The sequence below is a fragment of the Tiliqua scincoides genome, chromosome 1 (assembly GCF_035046505.1).
Source record: "Tiliqua scincoides isolate rTilSci1 chromosome 1, rTilSci1.hap2, whole genome shotgun sequence".
Taxonomy (NCBI): Eukaryota; Metazoa; Chordata; class Lepidosauria; order Squamata; family Scincidae; genus Tiliqua; species Tiliqua scincoides.
In genome coordinates this window covers 279,398,051-279,420,527 of record NC_089821.1, presented here as the reverse complement: position 1 = coordinate 279,420,527, position 22,477 = coordinate 279,398,051, and the positions used below count along the sequence as shown (strand labels likewise).

The 22,477-nt window shown below is 47.5% G+C and overlaps 1 protein-coding gene across 8 annotated transcripts in view; it reads left to right on the top strand.

Moving 5' to 3' along the window:
* The first annotated feature begins 4,832 nt into the window (after positions 1-4,832).
* The window catches only part of NCOA1 (nuclear receptor coactivator 1), a 358,899-nt gene continuing 341,254 nt past the window's right edge, over positions 4,833-22,477 (top strand). For 7 of the 8 annotated variants that reach the window (XM_066626700.1, XM_066626699.1, XM_066626705.1 and 4 more), the window contains exons 1-2: positions 4,833-5,072; positions 8,687-8,738. The gene's annotated coding sequence lies outside the window, so the exon portion shown is untranslated. The remainder of the gene's footprint in view (positions 5,073-8,686; positions 8,739-22,477) is intronic. The other variant, XM_066626702.1, reaches the window with a different exon arrangement.

Genomic DNA, 22,477 nt, shown 5'->3' with positions numbered 1-22,477 from the left:
TACATACACATGTATGCACATGATTCTGGTCTGAATCTGCTTACTGCTTGTGTAGAAGACACTCTCAGGTTCCTGTGTATGTTGCCTTAAAGCAGGGGTGTCCAAACTTTTTGGCAAGAGGGCCACATCATCTCTCTGACACTGTATCGGGGGCCAGGAAAAAAAGAATTAATTTACATTTCAAAGTTAAATTAAATTTTCGTAAATGACTATATTAGAGATGGAATTTATATGAATGAATTAAGGTCTTGCAATACTGTTGGCAACCTTCAGTCTCGAAAGACTATGGTATCGCGCTCTGAAAGGTGGTTCTGGCACAGCGTCTAGTGTGGCTGAAAAGGCTGATTCGGGAGTGACAATCCCTTCCACACTGGGAGCAAGTGCAGTCTGTCCCTGGTCTGTCTCCCTGGCTATGGGCCTTCCTTCTTTGCCTCTTTGCCTCAGCCTGTTGGCCAAGTGTCTCTTCAAACTGGGAAAGGCCATGCTGCACAGGCTGCCTCCAAGCGGGCCGCTTAGAGGCCAGGGTTTCCCACTTGTTGAGGTCCATCCCTAAGGCCTTCAGATCCCTCTTGCAGATGTCCTTGTATCGCAGCTGTGGTCTACCTGTAGGGCGCTTTCCTTGCACGAGTTCTCCATAGAGGAGATCCTCTGGGAACCGGCCATCATCCATTCTCACGACATGACCAAGCCAACGCAGGCGTCTCTGTTTCAGCAGTGCATACATGCTAGGGATTCCAGCTCGTTCCAGGACTGTGTTGTTAGGAACTTTGTCCTGCCAGGTGATGCCGAGAATGCGTCGGAGGCAGCGCATGTGGAAAGCGTTCAGTTTCCTCTCCTGTTGTGAGTGAAGAGTCCATGACTCGCTGCAGTACAGAAGTGTACTCAGGACGCAAGCTCTGTAGACGTGGATCTTGGTACGTTCCGTCAGCTTCTTGTTGGACCAGACTCTCTTTGTGAGTCTGGAAAACATGGTAGCTTCTTTACCTATAAAAGGCCTTACACAAAGCAAGGCCAGCCTTTCCTTTGCTGCCGCATCACAGATATGAAACAAGCAGTGGAGGGAGCCCTCATCCCACAGCTCATGTGACAGATCAAACGGTCACCCTTACACTGAGAGCTGTTGTGTCAGGCCAGTCTCCGGAGGGGCAGAGGCTCATTGGACACTGACGGCTCCCCATGAGCTGGATTGGGAATCCCAAAGGGCTGCAAGTGGCCCCCAGGTGGGGTTTGGGCACCCCTGCCTTAAACTATATCATGGAAGAGATCATCTCAAAACATATAAATTACTCCTCTCCGGCAACCCCACCAAAAGGAGGTTGAGTGATGGCATGGCTGTGAACATGTATCATACCTGTAGTTGGCATCATTACTAACATGCAACTTAGCTCAGAAGGAGTTCACACTTTATATGATGAGGGTGGCTAAAGTGGCAAACACCATAAAGTGTTGAGTGGAAACTAATATTTATAAACATGTAATAGATACATGTTAGGAAGCTGCTGTCACCAGAGCATGAACAGTCATATATCCACAGACCACATGACTTTGTGTTTCTCTGTGGAGGAATGACAACATGGAAATGTAATAAATAGGTGTGACTTGTCATACCTATTTATTACATGTTTCTCCACAGAGCTCCAGGCAGCATACATGGTTCTTCTCTTGCCCACTCCTCTTATCCTCCAACCACCCTGAGGGAAGCTAGCTTGAGCAACAATGACTGGTCCAAAGTCACCTTAATGAACTTCCTGACTGGGCAGGGATTTGAACTGGAGTCCCCACACTCTAACCACTACACCACACTGGTTCTTATATGCAGTTACTACATGTGTCAGCTCACTCTTGTGCTGAACGTGCACACCAGAGATTGGTAGCCCAAGTGGCTACATCTCTGGCATGCTGATGCATGAGTGGGTTGACTTACATGATAAACATTTTTATATATAATTGTGCATGTGGAAAACTTATGGGGCAAGCACTTGATCTATAGTTGTTGTCCTAGGTGCATGTGTTCTCTGCATGTCTTCTATGCCCTCCCCTGCCATGTTGCTGCTACCAAAAAATAGTGCTTATGTGGCAGGAAACTTTAGTATGTATGTGCCTGTTGGTGCTCATGATATGCAGAGTTTAAAACTAATGAAAATAGCAGAAAAGTGACTAATATTCAAATTAATCATGCATACTCAGAAGGCCTATGACGTTTGCTGGCAATTTCTCCCAAGTAAATTGAATTACACTTTTTGTCCAGCTTTCCCAGCCCTCCCCCCATGACCCTATGCCTTTCAACACAGGACCTTATGCAGAATTTAAGTAACCTTTTTTCTGCCTTTGTCTCAGTTTTTCCTGGCATGATGTCGTAATGCTTATTGAGCAGTTCTTGTTAAACGAATTTTATTCTTGTTACTGACAATTCACGTTTATTTATTGCTCAAAACTATCTTATACAAACCTTTTAAATCTGATACTTCATTTTTTATTCTATGTAGGTTCTTTTGAGTTTCTATGGGAAGAAAAAGCAAGACATAAATAGCTTTTAAAAATTAAACAAGTGAGGAGGGGGGGAGATAGAGAATTTCCCCCTGCCCAATCATATTTTAGTCAGAGTCCAATGCTAGGCATGTCTACTCAGAAGTAGGTCCCATAATAGCCAATGAGACTCACTCCTGGGAAAGTGTGGCTAGGACTGCAGCCTAACCTGCCAACTGGCTGAGTGGACAGATAGGGTAGTAAATTCATCTTTGAGGGAGGGGGTGATGCCTCTGGCATTAAAGCAAGCAGTGGTTCGCCCCCTCCTGAAAAAGCCCTCTCTGGACCTCTCTATATTGGATAATTATCGGCCAGTCTCAAACCTACAGTTTCTGGGCAAAGTGATCGAGCGGGTGGTGGCGTCTCAGTTGCAGAGGATGCTGGATGAAGTGGATTATCTGGATCCCTTTCAGACTGGCTTCAGGCCTGGCTTCCGGACAGAGGGCTGGACGGAGGGAGTGCATCCTTGCTAGTCCTTTTGGACCTCTCAGCAGCTTTCGACACCATTGACCATGGTGTCCTTCTGGGACGGTTGGCCGAGGTGGGGATCCGAGGTGGGGATGGGGGGGCACTATTTTGCAGTGGTTCTGGTCCTTCTTGGCTGACAGGTCCCAGATGGTGATATTGGGGGACTCCAGCACCCTGGCACTTGAGGTTCTATATTGCCCCCCATGTTTAACATCTAAATGAAAGGGTCATCTGGGAAAGGTCATCTGGGGATTTGGAGTTGGGTACCATCAGTATGCTGATGACACCCAGCTCTATCTCTCCTTTCCACCTGTCTCCAGGGTGGCTGTCTCTGTCCTGGAGCGTTGCCTGGAGGCAGTTGGGATCTGGATGAGGGTGAACAAGCTGAAATTAAATCCGGACAAGACAGAGGTCCTGCTGGTGCAGAAATCCATGATGCGGGTGCTGGACTATGACCCTGCTCTGAATGGGGTTGCACTCCCCCTGAAAGAGTAGGTTTGCAGCTTGGGGGTTCTCCTGGACTCGCAGCTCCTCCTGGATGTCCAGGTGTTGGCTGTGGCCAGGAGTGCCTTTGCCCAGCTTCAGCTGGTGCGCCAGCTGCTGCTGTACCTGTCTTAGGCGGATCTGGCCACAGTGGTCCATGCCATAGTGACATCAAGATTAGATTATTGTAATGTGCTCTATGTGGGGTTGCCCCTGAAGACGGTCCGGAAGCTACAGCTAGTGCAGAATGCAGCAGCTCGGGTACTTGCTGGAGGTCCGTGGTTTGACTCTGTCACGCTGCTACTCCGGCAGCTGCACTGGCTGCCCATTTGTTTAAGGGCTGAATTCAAGGTGCTGGTTATGACCTTTAAAGCCCTAAATGGCTTGGGACCAGCATATTTCAGAGACCGCCTTCTTCTGTATAGTCTCTAAGGTCATTGTTCTCTAAGGTCATCAGAAGGGGCCCTGTTGGTTGTGCCGTCATTGAGAGTGGTGAAGGGAATGGCGGCCAGACACAGGGCCTTTTCGGTGGTGGTACCTGCACTATGGAATTCCCTCCCCTTTGAATTGACAGCAGCTTCCTCATTATTAGGCGGGGCCTGAAGACTTTTTTTATTCAGGAAAGCCTTAAGGGCTGTTTTTATAAACTTATAAATTATGTCTTTTACTGTGTGCTTTCAATCTGCTGCTATGTATTTTATCTTGTTTTAATTGTTTTTAAGTGTTTTGTATTTTTAATGTTTATCTGTTTCCTTGTATTTCAACTTGATTGTTGGCTGCCCTGGGTGCCCTTCGGGGAGAAAGGCGGAATACAAATCTAATGAATAAATAAAATAAATCATAACCTCAAAGAGGTTGCACAGGTTGGAAGTCTCACAGCCCAACCCTATCCACACTTTCCTGGGAGTAAGCCCCATTGATTCTAAAGGGACTTAGACATGTACAGGGACTGAGTAGACATGCTCAGGATTGGGCTGTGAGGCTGCAATCCTATCTACTTTCCTGGGAGTAAGCCCCACAGAACTCAATGGGGCTTACTTCCGAGTAGACGCGCCTAGGACTGAGCTGCAAGCACCGCGAGAAGCAGGCGGTCCCCAGCGCCTCCCTGGCCGCGTGTGCAGCAGAGGCAGCCACTCTGCACATGCTCAGAGACGCGCTGCCCGTGAGAGAGGAGGGCGACGGGGGTCTGGCGCCACCGTCCCCTTCGCGCCCAAGATGGCGGCTGCGCGCGGCTGAGGCGAGGCGGGGGGGCTCAGTCTCCTCCTCCCTCGCGCGCTCCCCACTTCGCCGCCGCTGCCGCGTTTCCTCGCCCCGCCCCCCGCTCCTCCCAGCCCCCGCCCGAGCCAGCCAGCCAGAGCCCGGCGGCGGCAGGGCGGCCGCCTGAGAGGGAGAGCGCGCAGCCAGGGGGGCCCCGGGCGCCCAGGAGCCCCCAGCGGGAACCGGGGCCCCAGCAGCAGCAGCGCCGCCGCAGGCCCGCGCCCGCCTCTGGCCTGCCGGTCACGCGCCTCCCGCTCCTCGCGCCGGCCCGCGGCGGCCTTGGCCCGGCCGGAGGAGCCGCAGGAGGCCGGGAGGAGGCGGCTCTGCCAGCCCGACAGGTGAGCGGGGCCCGGCCAGGTGGGGAGGGGCGGGGCGCGCGGCCCGTGGGGCTTCCAGGCAGCGGAGTGCTGCTCTGAGGGCTGCGGCTGCAGAGCCCGAGGGAGGCCGGGGCTGTCAGGGGCTGGGGGCAAAGCCAGGCGGGGGCGTGTGTGTGACGGGCGTCGGACGTGGCCGCTGCTCCCCGCGTGGGGGGCGGAGGCCTGAGGGGTGCTGGCACGGGGGTGACATCACCCCGAAATGGGGTGCCATGAGGCAGAGGTGAAGTGCTGCCTAGCGACCAGAGAAGGGGGTGGTGGTCCCGTGTGGGGAGGGAGGTCTTCAGGACCCATAGCAGAATAAGGCTGCAGTCCTGTCCACACTTTCCTGGGAGTAAGCCCCACTGACTATAATGGGACTGACTTCTGAGGAGACATGCATAGGATGGGCTCCAAGGCTGCAATGCTATCCACACTTACCAGGGAGTAAGCCTCATTGATTATAATGGGGCTTAGTTCTGAGTTGACATGCATAGGATTGGGCTGTGAGGCTGCAATCCTATCCACACTTACCTGGGAGTAAGCCCCATTGACTGTAATGGAACTGACTTCTGAGGAGACATGCATAGGATGGGCTCCAAGGCTGCAGTCCTATTCACACTTACCTGGGAGTAAGCCCCATTGATTATAATGGAACTTAGTTCTGAGTGGACAGGCATAGGATTGGGCTCTAAGAAAAGGGTGTGTGTGTGCATGTGCATGAATGATGGGAATCTGGCTCTAGCATTTGGCGAACCTCCCTCTTTTCCCTTCCATCTGGGGATGAGCTAGGATAGACTTGACTTGTCTCCTCCCCACAGTAAACTAGGGTTGTGGTGGTGGGGATAGCCTCTGAACTGCTCTTTCTCTCCCTTTCCCAATACTTTGAATTAAGTGGAGACAGAAGTTGTGGTGGGTCGAGGCCCTTCATTACAGACAGGATCCTTGCAAACTAGGAAGGGATTGAGCTGGCGTTTCCCAGGGAGTAGCACTGACACTTGGGAGAAATCTTTCATCTAGGCAGGCTACAAAACAGATCTGGGGCAGGGGATCTGCAGGTAGCTGTGGCTACAAAACAGATCAGGGGAAGGAGATCTGCAGGTAGCTGTGGCAGTGGTGGGCAACTTTCTTGGGAGGCAGAAGAAGCTACCATTTGGAAGTTTATAATGGTCCTTGGTGGCCAAATAGGGCTACGCCCCAGTAACAAATATGCAACGTGTGGGGATATTTCTGCTTCAGTTGGGCTCCAGAAGTGCCACTCTAGTCTCAGAGTACTGGTGAATACAGATGAAATGGCATTGGGGAAGGGTTCGCTTAATTGAAAATGCCCCTCCCCTCACTTTAATAAAGGTTCTTACATCTTACTTCTGATTTGTCTCACCATTTGTTTGTTAAAAGAAAAAAGAGCAAGCTTAAAAGTAAAATAGCATGGTACACTTCTGCATTTTCTTACTCCCCATGGGGAGCCTCATCTGCACTGGATGTTTATTTAGGGGGTGAAACTGTGCAAAGGGGGGTGATGTTCATAGAGCAACAAGAAGCTGCAAAATGAAACCTCAGTTGCATGGGGGGGTCTTGACGGATAATTATATTGTGGTATTTTTGAATATCTCTTTGCTTTTGTATGTTGTATCTTTTCATTGGTTAGATTTACACTAGCCACAGTAAACTGTTTTGTCCAAATTAATTGTTTGCTTGTCCCCTTTTGTGGGGTGGGGGAATAAGTAATACTTACGCAGCTTTATTGGTTAAAAGGAATCAAGATGGTAATCATGCGTCAAATGGCCTCTAGAGTAACTTGAGCCAAAGAGATGTTTCTGTTTTTGAGGGTGAGCTGTTCTTGAATGAAGGGGCTGTTGGTGCTGTGTTTGTATGTTGAGAAACTGTCCCCTTGTGTTGGCCTCTACATGGTTTGGTTTCACATAAATGGCTTTTCCAGTTACTTGACAGAGCTTGTGCGTTATCAAATGAGCTTAGCGTTTATAGATAATATGGTTTAGCATGTTACACCTGGAGGCATAATATGGCATTGCTAACTGGCATGAGATTTATATGCCTGAATTGTGTTTAAGTGTGTAATCTGGTTTCTGAACCTTATGCATTTAGCCTCCTCTGTAGGTAACTTTTAAGTTTCTGAAGCTCACATCCTGGAAGAAGTACTCCTCTTAACTAAATCCTATGGGTAAGAAAGACGGAGATTTTTTGCTGACTATGACATTTAGCATGGAAAGAAATGGTGACTGAAAAGGGACTTTTTAGCGTGGGTTGTATAGAAATGCACCTTGAAGTACATGCTGATGTTTCAGCAACTGAGAACTGGGTCATCATCCTAACCATTATTGTGTATTCTAAAGATTTTACTGATTTATGCTGCAAAAACAGGAAAGGGAGTTTTCTGAAATAAAGTGTGCTATGGTTGTGAATAAGGACACTTTTTGTAATTCAGCAGCAGATAGGGGCTTTCACTTCCTTAAAACTTTATATGGGGCAATCCCCAGCCATGATCTCCTTGAAAGAAAGGAAGAGACAAATGTGTGAGAAGTAAAGGCAAATGGGGTCGTGTTCTACTGCTGTTGGAGGTATGACTGGGGGTTAGTGTGAGAGGTGGCTTTCTCCATGGTGGTGCCTGCCATGAGTAACTCCCCGCTAGTAGAGATCAGGCTGGTTTCAGCTCTACCAGTATTCCAAAAACAGTTGATTACTTAATTATTATAGCGTTTGGGGCCTTCCTTTAGTTCTTCTGCTTTGGTTTTTATTTTTATGCTGTCAGATTTGTTTGTTGTGAGGTTGTTGTGAGCTGTATTTGTCTTGTATGTGTTTTATTGACTTCCATGCTTTTCAAGTTTTGTTGTAAACCACTTTCAATGTTTCCTATTGGTGGTTATAAATATTAATTGGGGAGGAGAGCCAAATTTTGTGTTGCTGTTTCTTTATACATTGATGGTTGCTTTGTATTTTTGTATATTGTGTGTTTTTGTTGTAGGTTACTTTAGGTTTTGTTAGCAAGAAGAGGGGGAACATAAGCAAATTGGACTTGGAATATGTGGACTGACATCAGCTCAGCCCCAATGAGTTCAGGATTCATTCATTTGACCTCATATAAAACCTGTTTTTCAACTCTGAGCCCCCCTCCCCTTAAACAAGAGGAGGGAATGGAAAAGGAAGGCAGAAACATGGGAAAACCACTGGACTGATTTTTAGGGGACACTTGTAGAGTGAAACTAGTGTCCCCTTGCTGTGGGGAAACTGTCTTAAAACCACAGAATCACAAAGAATAGTCCTATGCAAAGCAATCCTTAGCCACCTTGAATGCTCCTTTCTGGAGTGGAAAGGCAGGATATAAATTCCAATAAAAATAAATAAATAAATAAGTGGGTTTAATAGAAGTGGCCTTCTATTGGAGTCTTCAGGATATACAGTTATAGGATTTTTTTGTTAGTAGATCTCCTGTGTTGTATGTGGAGAATTACGAGTGGCTCAGTTGTTCTTCAATACTTCCATCTTACAGTCCAGAATTCCCCTTCTCTTACTCCTTTTAAGCAAGTATTACATAATCGAGTGCTCTTCATATTTTCCCTTCTTTCTGTCTTCTCACCTAGCTTGCACAGGATCTGAGCTGGGGATAGTTGCAGAGTTCCACCTTGGAGAGAGGTGAGTGTTTCCATGTGCAGTCTTTGGTACTTCCTTCCAACTCTGATTCTGTGTGCAGAATCCATCAATGACTTGCCTGCTTATGGAGTGCTTTTTTTGTCCAGCAGCAAGGAGGAAAACAGTTAGTCAAAAAAAGTGTGAGTGTAAAACTGTGTTTTGGTGGAACTTCTTGGCTTGACTGAAAAGGATTAATAGTTGAAGCTGACAGTTCTTTTGAAATAGGTTCCATAGCTATTGGAAGTCAAAGGCAAATAATTGCGATTTTTGTCGGTGCCTTTTTTGAAACTCATGGCCTTGATTTGTGGAGAAGAAATATATTTGATTTAACCAGATGGATCTTTTCAGGTGTGGAAGCATACCCGTAATATCAACTGATGCAGCTTTGCTCTTGTCTTGTTCTTCCCAAGAACTCAGCATGTTTGAAGATCAATTAATGAATAGAGATCTTGGGTGCATTGACAGAGACTTTCTGTCTATGCAAAACTTTCCTTTGTGGCAAACAGATGAATATTCATAAGTGTGACTAATTGAGTTTGTTATGCAAATGTGATTTGTAAGTTATTGAAATCATTGTATTGTTTCTTCACACTCTTTTAGAAATGTATATATTTCTCCAGTTATAAATGTCTTGATGCATTTATGTTCAGAATTCTTTGTACTTAGGCTTAGTATGATTAAACTGCACAGATATACAGTATTTTGTCATGAGCTAATTTGGAGAAAATGTTGACTGATGCTAGCTGAGAGAGAGTTAATTCACACAGGGCCTCAGTATATTGTCAGAACTTAAGATGCTGATATAAGTTATTAAGAATATCCTATCTTTTGTATACATAATGCCTCAGTCAGAAAGTTGTATACATTAAAGTTTTTTGGTTTGCTAAATATATTGTTTCCTTGAAGCTGTTATAGCTCTTTGATTATCCTTAGTTCTTAAACATTTTATTATTAAACTTGAAAATCAAGAAAAAGCTGCATAAATTCACAATTACATCAAGGAAAAAATTCTATAAGAATTTGTCCAAAATGAAACGAGTGTTTAGAGTGTTGGCCTTGGACGAGGAAGGCATCTGGATTGCAGTTGCCTTTCAGGCAAGAAATTCGTTGTATGACCTTGGGCCACTCTCTTTCAGCCTCATCTACCTTACAGGGTTGTTGTGTGGATAAAGGGAGGGAGAGGAATTGTGTACACCAATGGTTCCCAAACTGGTGGGTTGTGACTCACTGACCAAGAATAGCCCTGTGTCTGCTCCCTTAAGGGGCAGGTAGGAGAGAAGGCAGCGACATGGTTGCCAGGATCACCATGCTGCTAGGGATGAAGGGGGTGTTTTCAACTTACCATGGGCAGCGCTGACTCCTAGGGGGGAGGTTGTGGACACCTCTGCAGGACTCCCCAAGCCGCAGAATGCTTAAAAAAAAGTTATTGTGACCCACATCTGATCCATTGGTGTTCACCATCCTGAACTTCCTAGAGGAAGTGAAGGGATAGAAACATGAAAAATAAATGAGACTATGTCTATTCAAAGTGTATAATAAATCACATATCTTGTGTAGCCAGCAGCTGTAACCATAGCGGCAGTGTTCCCTGTCTTATAAACCTTTGCTTAAAGCCAGGGGTGCTCACACTTTTTTGGCTCGAGAGCTACTTTGAAACCCAGCAAGGCCCGGAGATCTACCAGAGTTTTTTTTTTTACAATGTTTGCACCATCATAACATATAACATTTATGTGTACAATATATGTTGGTATACCTTGAGCCCCACTGAGTATAACAGGACTTACTCCTGAGTAGACATGCCTAGGATTAGACTGTGAGGCTGCAATCCTAGCTACACTTACCTGGGAGTAAGCCCCATTGAGTACAATGGGCCTTACTCCCAGCGTTTCCTCCCAGAGGCACCTGAAGGGGGGGTCGGCACTCCGCGATCTACTCATTTTGTCTCGTGATCTACCGGTAGATCGCGATCCACCTATTGAGCACCCCTGCTTAAAGCAGTTATTTTTAACCTTTTTCGACTCACAGCATACTAACGAGGTACTAAAATTGTCAGGGCGCACCATCAGTTTTTTTCATAATCGTCAAGGGCACATGATGCTATTGGTGGAGGGCTCACATCCCCCAATGACCCGACAAATAAGTGACTCCCCCAGACTCTTGCGGCACACCTGCAGACCATTCATGGGACACCAGTGTGCCATGGCACAGTGGTTGAAAATGGCTGTCTTAAAGATAGTAAATTAGGGATGTGCTGTTATTTGACACTGAACATCGTTGCCATAGTTAGTAAGTTACATAGTAAGTGTGTTTGATTTGGAGTCATTATTCCTGTCTAATAGCCTAATAATGTACAAAGTGAATCTAATGCTATATTGTTGTATCCAAACATTTGATTGATAACTGTCAGTATTTTGAACAAGAAATTTCTTACATGGCTGCTGTGTATGTAGAAGCAGATAAGTTTCAGACAGTCTAGACTCCTGATTTGCAGTACATACAAATGAAGATGTTATATGTTCAGGTGAGTGCATTGGCTGTCCAGTCGCAGTGTTACTGTGTTGTGTGTGGGGAAACTGCAATAAATTGGAGAGAAATTGAGCAGCTGAGTTCAAACTTCAAAATAAGTGACTTTAACATTTATAAGCAGATTGTCCAAATGTTTTTTGTTGTTGTGTAGTGTGTTGCCATAGGACAGTAATACTGACATGAGAGATTTCATTTTTCAAAGGAAAATCAAAGTTGAGTTTATTGAAACTTAGCTTGATTCTCAAGAAACATAAAAGAAACTAGGTCAGAGTTGCTTATTTTATCTCCACTTTTCTTTTTTTGTACTATTGTCTATAAGTGAGGAGGGTTTTTCTCTTTAGAATTTAGAAATCGGTCAGTTGTTTATATTGTTTAATTACCTATCCTGTTACTGGATAGGCACTTTGGTGGGTATCATCAGTCATTCTAGCAATGAAGATTATCTTTCTGATCTTAATCAAGACCTAAATCTTTGCACTTAGAAATTTTTGAAGAATATTAAAATTTCTACAGAGTATTAGGAATTTAGAACATATTCAAAGTGAACCCCCCCCCCCCGCATGCTGAGTAGCATAACAATAGAACAGTGATTTTTAGTCTTTTTCAGCTCATGGCACACTGACAAGGTGCTAAAATTGTCAAGGCACACCATCAGTTTTTTGACAATCAACAAGGCAATCAATACCATGCTGCTGATGGGGGGGGGCTCACACCCCCATTGGCCCTACTAATAAATGACCCTCCCCCAAACTCCTGAGGCATACCTGCAGACCATTTGTGGCACACTGGTTGAAAATTGGTGCAATAAAACATTAAATGAGCAATTGTTGACCAGGATTTTTTTCCTTATTTCTCATATTCACCATCTGTCATTTACTCACCCTCCCCTTTACAGCTGAGTCTATGCCCTCAAGCAGGGGTCAGCAACTTGTGGCCCATAGGACAAATCTGTCCTGCCGCCCAGAGTCATCTGGCTTGTGTGGAGCTTGGCTTTTCTCCTGCCCAATTTGCTGTGCACCATACTGACGGGCAGCTCTGACATTCCCTGTCTGGCGCAAGGCAAATTGGGCAGGAGATTTTGCCTCCCAAGCCAAGCTCCATATAGCTGCTTCTGGGAGCTCGACAGTCTGGAAATTTGGTGATGACATGAGGGTGTCATTGCCGAATGTCTGGCCCCTTTGCCCAAAAAGGTTGCTGGCCCCTGTCCTAGAAGTTAGTTCAGCTTTATATTCTACCACATGACTTCCATACCTTGAACAACCCTGACAAATATCCACCCATCTTTCAAGGAACAAGATATCATAGTCTTTTCTGTAAAACTATGAAGTTTCTTTCTTGACTTGTAATATCTATATGGTCCCAAATGCAGAGAAGGGGAGAGGGAGTCTGGAAGAAGAGAGAATGAATTCCACAGCAGCAGGTGTAAACTAGGCACAAAATTTTTGCCTTCATGAAACCTACATCCTCTACATTTAAAGCAGCATTTCTCAATGTTTGGCTCCTGCTGTACTACTTTGCATGTTCCACCTATTGGAAATACCATTGGAAGTAACTGGCGATGATGTCATCACAGTTACTTCTGAATTGGGAGGTCAGATACAATGTGACAAACACCAGTAAGAGGCTCAAGGCGGATGGGAGGGCTTTTTTGAGCACGTGAAACAGTGCACAATGGAGCTGTGCCTGCCAAGCAGAGCCTCCTACGGGTTGTCATGTTGTATGACTGGTCTCACTGCTAGGTGGCAGGAACCTGGGGTACCACCAGACACCACCTCAAGTACTGTTGAGGTTGCTGACTAGAGCTGGCTTTGCTCTGTTGCCATATGAACTGAGAATGCACTATAGTACAACTGGTGCCTTTCTGCAGCTGTGCATGATGAAATACCTTAGGACAGTGTTTCTCAAACTGTGGGTTGGGACCCACTAGGTGGGTTGTGAGCCAAATTCAGGTGGGTCCCCATTCATTTCAATATTGTATTTTTAATATACAGTGGTACCTCGCATAACAAATGCCTCGCGCACCGAAAAACTCGCAGAACGGAAGCGTTTTGCGAAGTTTGGTAACTCGCACAACGAATTTTTATGACCCATGCTTCGCAAGACAAATTTTTGTTTGTTTGTTTGTTTTTGGTTTGTTTTAAGGGGGGATCTTCATGTCAGTTTATGATCCCCTTCACCCTAGTAAGGGGAGGATCTTTATGCCAGTTTATGATCCCTTTCACCCTAGTAAGGGGAGGATCTTCATGTGAGTTTATGATCCCGTTCACCCTAGTAAGGGGAGGATCTTCATGTCAGTTTATGTAAGTAAGTCCCATTGTGCTTGCTCCCAGGAAAGTGTGCACAGGATTACAGCCTTCAAGCTCCCCACTCAGCATCCCCCCGTTTTTTTGAAATCCTCAGTACAGTATGTATGCCTTTAAAGTGCACTTAATAAACACTTTGTAAACCAAATTTGACTTTGTTCTGACTTTTCTTGCCCATAGGAACGCATTAATTAAATTTCAATGCATTCCTATGGGAAAATGCGCTTCGCAAAACGAAAAACTTGCATAACGAAAGGACTCGCGGAACGAATTAATTTCGTTATGCGAGGCACCACTGTATTAGACTTGATGCTACTATGGGATGTGACTGCATTTGGGGAGATCTGTACTTTTAACAGGCTACTATGTATATGCTTTTAACGTGATATTTAATGGGACTTACTCCTGGGTAAGTGTAGGTAGGATTGCAGCCTAGGATTGTTAAAAAATTTTGTGCTTGATGATGTCACTTTCAGTTATGACATCACTTCCGGTGGGTCCTGACAAGATTCTCATTCTAAAAAGTGGTCTCAGTGCTAAATGTGTGAGAACCACAGCCTTAGGAGAACCATTGCCTGACTTTAATGTTAGATGCTTGATAGTCTTTGTTCTGTGAACCGGTTCTTCATCAGCTCTGATAGTTTAATAGCAATTAAACACTTTATTTCATGCCACAAGTGTGCTAATCATAGTGTCATTTGCATCAGCCTAATATTGAAGCGTGGTTCATGATATTATATTATGTATAGATTGCTTTTTAGTCAAGTATGCTCTTGTGTCAAGGGCTTTCTGGTAGCTTGGCTGAGGTTTTACTCTTTAGCAACTGCATCTCCCTCATAAAAGGTGTGCCACCTTGTTAACCTACTCAGAACTGGTCCTGTTTTTTGTATGTCTCAGCAAAGTAAACCCCCCCCCCTTTGAGCAGCATATTAATAGGATAGCAAATGATCAAGAATTGACCTGGATGGCCTTTTCTTGCTTCTCATTTTTAACACCTGTCAATTATTAACTCTCTCTCTCCTCTGCAGCTGGGTCTATGCTCTAGAGATCAGAAGGCTCTTGATTGTGTCTCTTGGAATGCAGGGAATCCTACCCAGCTGATAGGCTGGCTTTGTGAGCCTTTGCCAAAAGTTCAAGCAGTGAGTCTCTGAGGCAATTGTATAGCTGAAACAGGCAATTTTGACATTTTAAGGCAGTTACCTATTTGTCTCTATGGTTGTGCTGGCCCTGTATGCATTGGCCTACTTTGCATGTTTGGGCATTGCTCATTCCTGTTGCAGCAGCCAAGATTGCAGGGAGGGGGAGTTGCAATGGTCTATCGTGAGTCCATCCCCCTTACCAGGTACCCTGTCCAGCAGTCTGTTGGGTTCGAGTGCCTGCATGTTGTGTTGAGAGGACCGGACAGGATTGGGATTCTGTTGGTGTACCGCCCGCCCTGCTGCGCAACAGTCTCCCTGCCTGAGCTGACTGGGGTGATCTGAGGTGGCATTGGAGGCCACCCACCTGTTAGTGCTGGTGCAGGTGCAGCTCAGGATTTCATGGCCGCCATGACAACCATGGGCCTGTCCCAGAAGATCTGGGCCCCGACACACACTGCAGGACACGTGTTGGACCTGGTGTTCACAGCTGGGCACGGGGGCAGTGATCTGGATGTGGAGGAGATCAAGATCACTCTGTTGTCATGGACAGATCACCTTTTGGTAAGGTTTAGGCTTGTTGCGACTTCCTATCTCCACAGAGGTGGGGGGACCGCTTTCTGTGGTCCGCCCCCGGAGGCTAATGGATCCTTAAGGTTTCCTGAGGGCTCTGGGGGATTTTCCCACTGCCAAGACTGGTGTCTCATCTGAGGCCCTGGTTGACCTCTGGAATGGGGAAATGACCAGGGCAGTGGATGAGATTGCTCCGGAGCGACCTCTGCCACGTTGCAGACTCGGAGCAGCTCCTTGGTTCACTGAGGAGCTGTGAATGATGAAGCGGCAGCGCAGGCATCTAGAGCGACGGTGGCAGAAAACTCGGGATGAATCCGATCGGACATGGAGTAGAGCTCATTACAGAGCCTACTCTGTGGCGGTGGTAGCAGCGAAGAGATCGTTCTCTGCTACCATTGCGTCTGCTGATAGCCGTCTGGCAGAGCTGTTCCGTATGGTGCGGTGCCTCCTTCATCAGGCCCCACCAGTAGACCAGAAGGAATACATGATCAGCTGCTGTGATGTGTTTGCTCAACATTTTGCAGATAAAATCGATCGTATTTGGCGTGACAATGTCTGACAATGTCCCCTTGGCAACTGCTTGTCCAGTGTTGTGGGATTCTTTTCAGCTTGTACAGCCTGAGGATGTGGACAGACTCCTTTGAAGTATGAGGCCATGGTTGGCAACCTTCAGTCTCGAAAGACTATGGTATAAGCCTACAGCACCAGGTATTCCCAGGCGGTCTCCCATCCAAGTACTAACCAGGCATGCCATCTGCCTGCCTGTTTGACCCTTGCCCAGTTTGGCTGATAAGAGCTGCCCGGGGTGGACTGGCTGAGTGGACAGGGAGGGTGGTTAACTCTTCCTTGGTGGAGGGGACATAAGAACATAAGAACAGCCCCACTGGATCAGGCCATAGGCCCATCTAGTCCAGCTTCCTGTATCTCACAGCGGCCCACCAAATGCCCCAGGGAGCACACCAGATAACAAGAGACCTCATCCTGGTGCCCTCCCCTACATATGGCATTCTGACTTAACTCATTTCTAAAATCAGGAGGTTGCGCATACACATCATGGCTTGTACCCCATAATGGATTTTTCCTCCAGAAACTTGTCCAATCCCCTTTTAAAGGCATCTAGGCCAGACGCCAGCACCACATCCTGTGGCAAGGAGTTCCACAGACCGACCACAGGCTGAGTAAAGAAATATTTCCTTTTGTCTGTCCTAACCCGCCCAACACTCAATTTTAGTGGATGTCCCCTGGTTCTGGTGTTATGTGAGAGTGTAAAGAGCATCTCCCTATCCACTCTGTCCATCCCCTGCATAATTTTGTATGTCTCAATCATGTCCCCCCTCAGGCGCCTCTTTTCTAGGCTGAAGAGGCCCAAATGCCGTAGCCTTTCCTCATAAGGAAGGTGCCCCAGCCCCATAATCATCTTAGTCGCTCTCTTTTGCACCTTTTCCATTTCCACTATGTCTTTTTTGAGATGCGGCGACCAGAACTGGACACAATACTCCAGGTGTGGCCTTACCATCGATTTGTACAACGGCATTATAATACTAGCCGTTTTGTTCTCAATACCCTTCCTAATGATCCCAAGCATAGAATTGGCCTTCTTCACTGCCGCCGCACATTGGGTCGACACTTTCATCGACCTGTCCACCACCACCCAAGATCTCTCTCCTGATCTGTCACAGACAGCTCAGAACCCATCAGCCTATATCTAAAGTTTTGATTTTTTGCCCCAATGTGCATGACTTTACACTTACTGACATTGAAGCGCATCTGCCATTTTGCTGCCCATTCTGCCAGTCTTGAGAGATCCTTCTGGAGCTCCTCACAATCACTTCTGGTCTTCACCACTCGGAAAAGTTTGGTGTCGTCTGCAAACTTAGCCACTTCACTGCTCAACCCTGTCTCCAGGTCATTTACGAAGAGGTTGAAAAGCACCGGTCCCAGGACAGATCCTTGGGGCACACCGCTTTTCACCTCTCTCCATTGTGAAAATTGCCCATTGACACCCACTCTCTGCTTCCTGGCCTCCAACCAGTTCTCAATCCACGAGAGGACTTGTCCTCTAATTCCCTGACTGTGGAGTTTTTTCAGTAGCCTTTGGTGAGGGACCGTGTCAAACGCCTTCTGAAAGTCCAGATATATAATGTCCACGGGTTCTCCCGCATCCACATGCCTGTTGACCTTTTCAAAGAATTCTATAAGGTTGGTGAGGCAAGACTTACCCTTACAGAAGCCATGCTGACTCTCCCTCAGCAAGGCCTGTTCATCTATGTGTTTTGAGATCCTATCTTTGATGAGGCATTCCACCATCTTAACCGGTATGGATGTTAGGCTGACCGGCCTATAGTTTCCCGGGTCCCCCCTCTTTCCCTTTTTAAAAATAGGCGTGACATTTGCTATCCTCCAATCTTCTGGCACCGTGGCCGTTTTGAGGGACAAGTTGCATACCTTAGTCAAGAGATCTGCAACTTCATTCTTCAATTCCTTAATAACTCTTGGGTGGATGCCATCAGGGCCCGGTGACTTATTGATCTTTAATTTATCAATGAGGTCTGAAACACCTTCTTTTCTGACTTAACACCTTCTCTATCTGACTTAACTCCTCGGTCAGGAGGGGCCGTTCAGGCAGTGGTATCTGCCCGAGGTCTTCTGCCGTGAAGACAGATGCAAAGAACTCATTTAATTTCTCTGCCATCTCTAAGTCTCCTTTTATCTCCCCTTTCCCTCCCTCACCATCCAGAGGGCCAACCGCTTCTCTGGCGGGTTTCCTGCTTCTAACATATTTGAAGAAGCTTTTATTATTCCCCTTAATGTTGCTGGCCATGCATTCCTCATAGTCTCGCTTGGCCTCACGTTGCCACTCGCTTTGAAACGGGTGGTGGTTGGCCCCCTCCTGAAAAAGCTCTCCCTGGATTCCACTGTGTTGGATAACTACTGGCCAGTCTCCAACATCCCGTTTCTGGGCAAGGTAATTGAGCGGGTGGTGGTGGCCCAACTCCAGAGGGTCTTGGATGAAGCGGATTATCTGGATCCGTTTCAATCTGGTTTCAGGCCGGGCTTTGGGACAGAAACAGCCTTGGTCTCCTTGGTGGATGACCTACGCCGGGGACTGGACAGGGGGAGTGCGGCCCTGTTGGTCCTGCTGGACCTCTCAGCGGCTTTCAATACCATCGACCATGGTATCCTTCTGGGCTGATTGGCCGAGTTGGGAGTTGGAGGCACTGTTTTGCGTTGGTTCCGCTCCTACTTGGAGGGTCGGTCCCAGATGGTGGTGCTGGGGGTTGCCTGTTCGACACCCTGGCCTTTGAGGTGCAGGGTGCCGCTGGGTTCAATTCTGTCCCCCATGCTATTTAATATCTACATGAAACCGCTGGGAGAGGTCATCCGGGGGTTTGGAGTGGGGTGCCATCAATATGCTGATGACACCCAGCTCTATCTCTCCTTTCCTCCAGACTCCAGGGTGGCGGTTGAGGGCCTGGAGTGCTGGCTGGAAGCAGTGAGGATCTGGATGGGGGCTAATAAGATGAAATTAAATCCGGATAAGACAGAGGCTCTCCTGGTTCGGAAATCCTCGATGCAGGTACTGGACTATCGGCTTGCTCTGAATGGGTTTGCACTCCCTCTGAAGGAGCAGGTCCGCAGCTTGGGGGTCCACCTGGACTCGCAGCTGCTCCTGGATTCCCAGGTGGCGGTTTTTGCTAGGGGGGTCTTCGCTCAGCTTCGGCTGGTGCGGTGCGCCAGCTGCGGCCGTACTTGGATCGTGCGGACCTGGCCACGGTGATCCATGCTACGATGACATCGAGGCTAGATTATTGTAACGTGCTTTATGTGGGGCTGCCCCTGAAGACGGTTCGGAAACTGCAATTAGTGCAGAATGCGGTGGCCCATGTGGTCACTGGAGCTAGGCGGTTTGACTCTGTCAGCCCGCTTCTCCAGGGGCTACATTGGCTGCCCATTTGTTTCCGGGCCCAATTCAAGGTGCTGGTTTTGACCTTTAAAGCCCTGTACTGCTCTGGGCCAGGATATCTTAGAGATCGCCTACTTCCGCACAATCCGGCTCGTCCTCTTAGGTCATCAGAGAAGGACTTTTTACAAGTGCCGCCGCCTAAGGAGGTATGTGGGGCGGTGTCAAGAAATAGGGCCTTCTCAGTAGTGGCACCAACGTTATGGAACTCCCTTCCCCTTGACTTGAGAATGGCTCCCTCTCTTGAGACCTTTCGGCGAGGCCTGAAGACCCTTCTGTTTAAACAAGCCTTCTGAGTTCATGGCCTTTTTAACATCCTTCTGTATCTTTTAGTATCTGCTGCATTATTATTATTATTATTATTATTATTATTATTATTATTATTATTATTATTATTATTATTATATTAATTTATACCCCGTCTTTTTGCCCAACGGGCACACAAGGCGGCTTACACACACTTTAAAAATACAACATTAAAAACAATCATCAAAAACAATTTACATAATTAAAAAATCTAAAAACAAAACAAACCCCGTGGATTTTCATATAAAAAGCAAGAAGCAAGAACGCCAGCCAGCCTGTCAACAATTAAAACCTTTTTGAAATAAAAAGGTCTTCAGTCCACGCTGAAATGTTAGCAACGAGGGAGCAGTTCTCAGTTCTAAGGGGAGGGTATTCCACAGTTCCGGGGCCACCACCGAGAAGGCCCTCTTCCTGGCCGCCGCCCCTCTCACATCTCTTAGTGGCGGCACAGTCAGAAGGGGCCCCCCAGATGATCTAAGAGATTGGGCAGGATTGTAGGGAAGGAGGCGGTCCCTCAAATACCCTGGACCCGAACCATAAAGGGCTTTAAAAGTCAAAACTAGCACCTTGAATTGGGCCCGGAACAGAACCGGCAGCCAGTGTAGCCGCCGGAGCAACGGCTCGACAGAGTCAAACCAACGTGCCCAGCAACCACGCAAGCAGCCGCGTTCTGTACTAGTTGTAATTTCCGGACCGTCTTCAAAGGCAGCCCCACGTAGAGCGCATTGCAATCTAATCTAATCTAGATGTCACTAGGGCATGGGTTACTGTGGCGAGGTTCGTGCAGCTCAGGTACGGTCGCAGCTGGCGAATCAGCCAAAGCTGAGCAAAGGCTCCCCTGGCCACCGCCGCCACCTGGGACTCCAGGTGCTTATGCTCTTTTGATCTGCCTTTTCATCTGACTACTGTTTTTATTATATCTGTTAATGTGTTTTTAATATGTTTTTTATCTGTTTGTTAAATTATATTTTTGATTTGTTTTTAACATGTTGTAAGCTACCCTGGGTTCCTTTTAGGGAAAAGGGCGGGGTTTAAATAGTTTATTATTATTATTATTATTATTATTCCTGCTCCGTATGTGACTTTCTTGTCCTGCCTGCAATCTTTTAGTGTAACCAAAGCATTGCTCACAGATCCTATTTCCTCTCTTTGAGGTTTCCTTGCTGCTTCTCTGTTTCTGCCTCTGACCTTGCTCTGCTTCCCAGGCTCACTTGTTCCAGGCTTTCCCTTGCTAGACTTTGTCAGACTCTATGCAAGGTACCTCTGCAGGACTGTGTCTTTCCTGGGGAAGACCGTGTGCACTGCTGCTTCCCCACTTCAGAGGCCCTCATCTTGCAGAGACATGCAAGATTCATCAAAACTGTGATGGAACCTCTGAGAAAACACATATCCTCTGCCCTTATTGATTCTATCACTTTATATATTTGTTTACTCTCCATGCTTTTGGCAAGCTTAAGAAAATTATGTTTTGATTTGTTTATATAAATAGAAATTTAAATACAACTGTTGGTTAAAGTACAAATTGGAAAAAAACTGAATTAAAAAAGAAAACTGCTCTTCTTCCCTACCAACCTGACCCCACCCCATGCAAATATTAAAATAATTTTCTCACTCTTCATCCCATCTTATGCTTACTCTGTACTGTAAGTCCTTTGTTGAAGCTATTAGAGCAGTGGTTCTCAAACCAGTGGGTCGCAACCCACCAGTTCGTGTAATGCTCCCCCCTTCCCTTTAAGGGGAGGGGAAGGGAGGCAGCGACGCGATCCCTAAGATTGTGTCACTAAGGGGGCAAGGGGGGCACTTTGCACTTACTTTCCGAAGGCAGGGCTGCAGCAGGCTGCAAGAGGTGTGGGGAGCCCTGCGCAGCTCTGCACGGCGCTCCTTGAGGCTTGGAACGTTCACTAAAAGTGGGCGCAGAGCACTTTCGTTTTGCAGGAGGTACTTTGCGCCTGCTTTTAGCGAACGTTCCAAGCCTTGGGGAGTGCTGTGCAGGGCTGCGCAGGGCTCTCCGCATCTCCTGTAGCCTGCTGCAGCCCTGCCTTCTGAAAGAAAGTGCAGAGCAGCCCCCTTAGTCATGCGATCCTGGGGATCATGTTGTTGCCCTAGCCCTGGGGTCCGCAACCTGTGTTTTCAGAGCCACATGCGGCTCTTTCAGTCCTCTGATGCGGCTCCCCAGTGGGGGCTGGAAGCAGGGCGCCTTCCCCTTGGCCTCCGCCCAGCCAGCCCAGCCCCGAGGGCGCCTCATGTGCTGCGGGCGCTGGCTGCTGGTGAGTGCGGGGCGCTGCTCCTCCCTGCAAAGCTGCAGCTCCTTCCCTGCAAAGTGCCCCCCCCACGCGCACAGCAGCTCCTTCCTAGGCAGGCAGGCAGGGGCAGCAGCGCTCTCCTGGATCTGCTCTCCCCGTGCAGGCGCCTGCAGGTGCCCCATTGCGAGCAGGTGCGGGGGGGGGCAGCCGGGCACCTCTTCCCTGCGCTCTTTCTTCGCCCTGCAGCGGGCAGGGGGCTGAACAGAAGAGGCGAGGCTGGTCAGAGGAGCGTGGGAGATGCAGCGCTGCTGAGGCAATGGGCAGGAAGGAGCGAGGTGAGCTGCATTCCTGTCCACACTTCCCTGGGAGGAAGCCCCGTTCACTCTACTGAGGCTGACTTCTGAGTAGACAGGGAGAGGAGCCTATCCACACTTCCCTGGGAGGAAGCCCTGTTCACTCTACTGGGGCTTTCTGAGGAGACAGGCAGAGGATGTCCCTGGTTCTGGTGTTATGTGAGAGTGTAAAGAGCATCTCTCTATCCACTCTGTCCATCCCCTGCATGATTTTGTATGTCTCAATCATATCCCCCCTCAGGCACCTCTTTTCTAGGCTGAAGACGCACAAACGCCGTAGCCTTTCCTCATAAGGAAGGTGTCCCAGCACCTACAAGGGAGCTACAAGAAGGGGCTACATT